A 6,437-nucleotide genomic window follows, 5' to 3' on the forward strand; every position below is an offset into this window, starting at 1 on the left:
GTGTCTCCCAGGGCTCCTTCATGGTGACGGTGGGAAGCAGCTAGTCGGGAAGCAGAGGGCGGCAAGCCAGACATTTGGCTAGACTCTGGGCCCACTGGCGGATACCGGGGGGAATTGACCATTTACATCCAAAAGCACAGAGGGACCCGCGGGGATTGGATTGTGCCGGCCGGAGGCTGGGCAGGATCACTGAATTCAACACGAGGCGGCCAGCGTTGACCGGGCACCCGAGTGTTCAGCAATCCGGGAAGGCTTCCAGATGGAGGCGGTTCTCCTTGTAATTTAAGAGAGTTTATTAGCTCAGGCAGAAGCTAGAGGATTTAAAAAGGAAAAGAGGATACATGCTGAGCAGCATTGAGGAGGAAGCGCCTCTGCCCTGGGGGCTTGTAGAGAGCCTCTTTTGGGGGGGGCATGGGTGGGAGGGAGACCATGAGGCGGTCCGAAGTGGGAGGGCAGACACAACACCTCCCTCCTGGAGCAGATGTTGAGGTTGGATGACAATGGATGTAAAATATTGACCCGGGGAAAAGCGCCTGGTGTTTGTCCAGGTCAAACAGGTGCAGCAGCTTCCGTGGGAGGAGGTGAGGAAAAGTGTCCCTGGTCAGGAGGGTTACATTCCCACAGGCTTGCAGGGGGGAGGGGGGGTGGTAGCCTCACCGAGGTCCGGAACTCAGGCCCCCCAGCTGGGGACAGGCCCTCAGGGAGGACTGGGAGAAGGATACTTACGACGGGAATCAAGGCAGGTGCCTACACACATCCATGTGGACACACATGTGAATGAACGGTCTTTTTTTTTTTTTCTTTTAAGCTCATGGAAAAAACCGGATGGAAATGTGATTGTGTTTGCTTCATAGAACTATACTTGAACTTCTTAAAATGTGATTTGTTTTTTAATGTTTATTTATTAAAAAAATTTTTTTTAAATGTTTATTTTATTTTTGAGAGGGAGACAGAGTGCGAGCCGGGGAGGGGCAGACGCGGAATCCGAAGCAGGCTCCGGGCTCCGAGCGGTCAGCACAGAGCCCGACGCGGGGCTCGAACCCATGAACTGGGGGATCATGACCTGAGCCGAAGTCGGACGCTCAACCGACTGAGCCACCCAGGCGGCCCAGAGCATATGTGGGTTTTTTAAACGGGAGAAAATAGACGTGTTTGCATGTCTGTTCAATTCCCAGTCAAAGGTGTCTTTCCAGCCCTACCCTCCTAGTATTTAACACTATTGGGTGAATTCCTTTTCTGAAGCTGTTTTCTGGCTGGCCTTTCAGCCTGCCACTTCTCTCCTGGCTTTTCTTCCCGTCTTGGATGACTGCCCACCCCCTACGGTTGATGTTTTTCGGGGTCTGTCCCCACCGTTTCCATCTCCCCTGCCCAGGCTAGTGCCCTCGCCGTGCGGTTTCAGCGAGACTGCCCTATGTCAACAATGACTTTCGTCTCCGGCCCAGCCCTTTGCCGACACATTTCTCCCACTGCCTACTGACTGTCCCGAGTCCCTCAGAGTCAGCATGCTTAAAGCTGAAATTCCCTCCCCGCAAGCCCCTCTTTCTTCTGTGTTGTCTACCTTGGTGGCCTGGGTCAGAACCCTAGTACTTATCCTTCCCTACCTTCCGGGAGTGGGTTGAATGGTGCTCCCTCCCCCGAAAAGAGACGTCCATGGCCCAGAACCTGTGACCGTTACCTTATATAGCTAGAGAGAGCACCGCCTTATATGACAAAAGATGTGATTATCTTTTATCTTGGATTATCCAGGTGCCCCCTAAATCCAGTGACAAGTGTCCTTAAGAGACGGGCAGAGCACACACACTGAGGAGGTATTGTGACCACGGAGGCAGAGATCGGAGTGAAGCCACAAGTCAAGGAATGCCAACAGCCACTGAAAGAACGGACTGTCTCCTACAGCCTCTGGGAGGAACGTGGCCCTGCCCACGCCACCTTGGGTTTGCACATCTGAGGGCTTCCAGAACCTGAACTGTGAGAGAATAACTTTCTGTTGCTTGAAGGCACCCGATTCGCGTTCATTTGTTACGGCAGCCCTAGCAAATGAATATGCCCTCATTCTTTGGCATCTAATGGGTCACGAAAATCCTGCTGGTTTCAACTCCTTAAATAGCTCTAGTTTGGGAGGCGCCTGGGTGGCTCAGTGGGTTAAGCATCTGATTTCATATCGGGTCATGATCTCGCCGTTTGTGAGTTCGAGCCCCGCGTCGGGCTCAGTGAGGACAGCTCGGAGCCTGGAGCCTGCTTCCGATTCTGTGTCTCCCTCTTTCTCTGCCCCTCCCCGCTTGTGCTCTGTCTCTGTCTCAAAAATAAATAAAACATTAAAAAAAAATAGTTCTGTTGTTTTTTTTTTTCCTCCCATGTCTATCTCCAATCTGGTCCAGGCCTTGACTGCTCTCTTGAACCACTGCGGTGGGTGGTCTCCTGCAAAAATAGAGATTAAAAAGAATAATAAAAATTAAAAAAAAAAAAAAATAACAGAGTAGCTGAAAAACCCAGGCCTGCAGATAGCCACCATTCTACATTATGTGGTCCGGGTGGCAGAGTCAGCTTCTAGAATGAACGAGAAGTGTGGAGTCAGAGGCAGAGGAGCAGGATGAGCCGATAAGGGAAGTTAGTTCTGGGCCGCCTAGGGCTCCAGCCCCGGATGCTGGGAGTCCCGAAGCCTGGGATTCTGAGACACTCCTATACCCTTCTAGCCACCGTGCTCCCCCCACCCTCACTCCTGTCTCCTGAGCTCCGATGAGCGTGTTAGACATGATCCACCTAGATTACAGTCTTCTGGGACAGAGGCTGGTCCCCTTTTATATTCTAGTGCTTTTGGTTCAGAATCCTTTGCATTCTGGGCCCCTTCTCTGACTTCCCTTCTCCCTCGCCCTGTTTAGAGACCCTCAGAATACAATCCGGGTTTTGCCTGCCACTTCTGTCCCTCAACCTCTTAGAAGACATCACTAACTTAGGCTTCGATCACCCCTTCATGAACACTCTGGTCCCGCAGCCCTTACTTACGTCCTTACGTTGGTGCGATGGCTTCCCTTTTTTTCCTGTCCTGAAATTGCTTTTGGGGGTGGCCGTCTCTTTTCCCCGTCAGATTAGGAGACCCCTGAAACCTGAGACCCTCCACCAGCAGTTGAAAGGGTTCCCCGAGGACAGAGGGAATGTCTTCATTAATCTCGTAGATACCTCAAGGGAAGAACTTTTCTATTTTTTAAAATCCTGGCCCTGTGCTAGTTCTGCCCACCGTGGGTGCTCAATAAATGTTGATTGACTGAGTCAACAATAGACTGAGTCCCCAGAGTGCCATATGCTTTCTTTCCACAGGGAGAAAGTAATAACATTAGGCAGAGCAGGCTGGATCCCTTAATATGATTATCTGAAATTTGTGGTTGGTGACTCTCTCCCCCAACTTTATTGGGGACATTCATTTCCACAGAATAGATATTCCCAGAGACCGCTAATGCTGCCGGCCAAATGGTGGGCCACTATTAAATGCCCTGACCCCGTTCATCTTGATTCCATCACCACCAAAGCTGCTGCCTGTCTCCAGCCCAAGGTGGGGGGAGAACCCAATACCATTGTGGCAGTGGGTGGTACCGAAATAAGCATACTTCTAACCAAGTTCAATAATGTGGACCCAGCTCCCTAGCTGTACTCAAGATATTCTACTGTGAACCCGCGGATGACCTTCGCAAGCTTTTTGACCTTTTAAGAATACAACAGCTTGAGACAGAATTCGTAGAGCACACAATTCACCCATTTAGAGAGTGTGATTCAGGGGCGCCTGGGTGGCTCGGTCGGTGAAGCGTCCGACTTCGGCTCAGGTCATGATCTCGCGGTTCGTGGGTTCCGGCCCCGCGTCGGGCTCTGGGCTGATGGCTCAGAGCCTGGAGCCTGCTTCGGATTCTGGGTTTCCCTCTCGCTCTCTCCGCCCCTCCCCTACTCTCATTCTGTCTTTCTCTCTCTCTTAAAAAATAAACATTAAAAAAAAAATAAAGTAATTCAATAAAATAAAGTGTGTAATTGTGCCACTATCTGCACAATAAATTGTATTATTTCAGAGAGAGGGAGAGAGTGCAGGGGAGACGAGCAGGAGGAGAGGGAGAGAAAGGATCCCAAGCAGGCTCCACACTCAGCACAGAGCCCGACGTGGGGCCTTGATCTCGTGACGCTGGGTTCATGACCTGAGCTGAAATCAACAGCGGGACGCTCAACCGACTGAGCCACCCAGGCGCCCCTTAAATTTTATTTTATTTTAATTAATTAATTAATTAATTAATTTTAATGTTTTATTTTTATGTTTGAGACAGAGAGAGAGAGCATGAACGGGGGAGGGTCAGAGAGAGAGGGAGACACAGAATCTGAAGCAGGCTCCAGGCTCTGAGCTGTCAGCTCAGAGCCCGACGCGGGGCTCGAACTCACGAACTGTGAGATGACGACCTGAGCCGAAGTCGGTTGCTCAACCGCCTGAGCCCCCCCCAGGCGCCCCTTAAATTTTATTTTTAAGTAATCTCTATACTCAATGTGGGGCTCAAGCTTCCAACCCCGAGATCCAGAATCGCGTGCTTTACCGACTGAGCCAGCCAGGTGCCCCTCAATTCCTTTTTGCTCCCAAATAATATCTCGTCCCCTAGACAGGCCGTTATTTCATTCGCCCACTCATCAACCGATGGGCATTTGGGTTGTTTCCACGATGGGCAAGTTATGGCTCCACGTTTCAACTTCTTCCTCTACAAAACTGGGAGTTCAGAGCCGTTTCAGAGATTACTGCAAGTCTGCGTGGAATACACGAACGCGGTCCAAACGATAAAGCGCTACTTGCAGGTAAAGACAATTATATTAATATTTATAGGCGGTCAACTAAGGAGAGCGCTGGGGCTCGCCTAACTTCCCCGAGCGTGTGGCCCCCTGTTGGTCGCCTCAGGGGAATTAGGTGAGTGTCTCTTTGGGTTTGATCCCCACGGAGAGTCCACTTTGCGTCTTTTTTTTTTTTTTTTTCTACGCGGGGGACTGCAATCGCTCAGCCGGGGCGGCTCATCGCATTGCCATTTGTTGCTAGGAGACCAGCTTAGAGCGGGCTCGGCTCGGTGCAGTCCCACGGCCACTGCAGAAAACCACCCGAAATCATAGAATGATATTTAAACATCAGGGCAGTTTCATTTCATCCCAGGGCACAGGGCTGAAGCTACAGGTGTTCTTAGGGCCCCAGGCTCTCGGACTGCCTTGCCGACACTCACGTCCCGGATTTTCACTAGCTCTCTCTTACCACGCTCTCGCACACACGTGTGCCGGGTGACGGAAGCGTGCTAAATAGTGCAAAAACACCTTCGTATTAAGACCAAGAGCAAGTGAGTTAGGAGGGGAAACTGGTTGCCATGATGGGTACGACGATTCTAAAACCCAGTTGGGCTCTAGGTACCGTTTGCCCCCGTTAACTTCCTGCTATTTTTTTGCGGGGTATTTTACGGCTCTAAAACGAGTGGGTGCAAGGAGGTGAGAGGGGAAAGGCTGGGGTAAGGAGTGGGTTATAGGAGAATGATTGTTTCCTTTCACCAGGAGCCGCCTGGAGCATAATTTCCCCTTCAAATCCTTGGTAAGAGCAGCTGGGGATAACGAACAGTGGTTAAAGATGCTTTGTTTTACGTCCAGCAAAAAAAGGATCATTAGCACCTTTTTTTTTTTTTTTTGGTATTCACTGATTTGGATCATGTGCACCACTGCTCTTCGCCATTCATGTGCTTAATTAAGAGCTGATGAGTGCAAAATAAAGGAAACTGCAGTTCTCCACTGGAACTATCTGGGGAGCGGCAGAATTTCTGCAGCGAGGAAAGGGATCTGCCAGGAAAACGGTGTTACCACCTCCCCGTTACGTTTCTCTGCCAGAGCTCCTCTTAATGTCACATCGGAACCTTAAGGGGCGAAAGGCTGGGCGTCCAAGAGACAGCTCGTTGAAATGCTGATAGGGGAGGAGGAGAAGCAGGAGTACAGTTTCATGTTCGTTTTATCAAAGGAGAAATAAAGACAAGGAGTGGTGACCGGGGCAATATAGCTGGTCTAGGGCCGAACTCCAATCACGTAGGGAAAACCCCGGAAGGAGGCTGGCTCAACCTGATTCGTGACATCATGTCTTACATCATTCTGAGGTTTTTGTACAAGTCTCTATGGTGACCCGCTGGTGGCCTGCCTGAGAGTCCTTTCCATTTGTTCCGTCCCTGGAGGGGGAGAGAAAATGGAATTGCTTTCTTGTAGTTCAATTAGGCAAATCTGGATGGAGGGACTAGAATCTGGTTCGCGAAGAGTCCACACTGTTCCCTTTCAAAAAGTGCACGGAAAGCTGGAACAAGAAGTCAGAGCCCTAGATTTCTCAAACTAATGCTCCGTCACCTTGCTCTCCGTCTCAAGACAAGGGCTGGGACACTTTTGTTGACTAGTTCAGACAAATGAAG

Source organism: Panthera onca, chromosome E1 (genome assembly GCF_046562875.1).
Source record: "Panthera onca isolate mPanOnc1 chromosome E1, mPanOnc1 haplotype 2, whole genome shotgun sequence".
Classification (NCBI taxonomy): Eukaryota; Metazoa; Chordata; class Mammalia; order Carnivora; family Felidae; genus Panthera; species Panthera onca.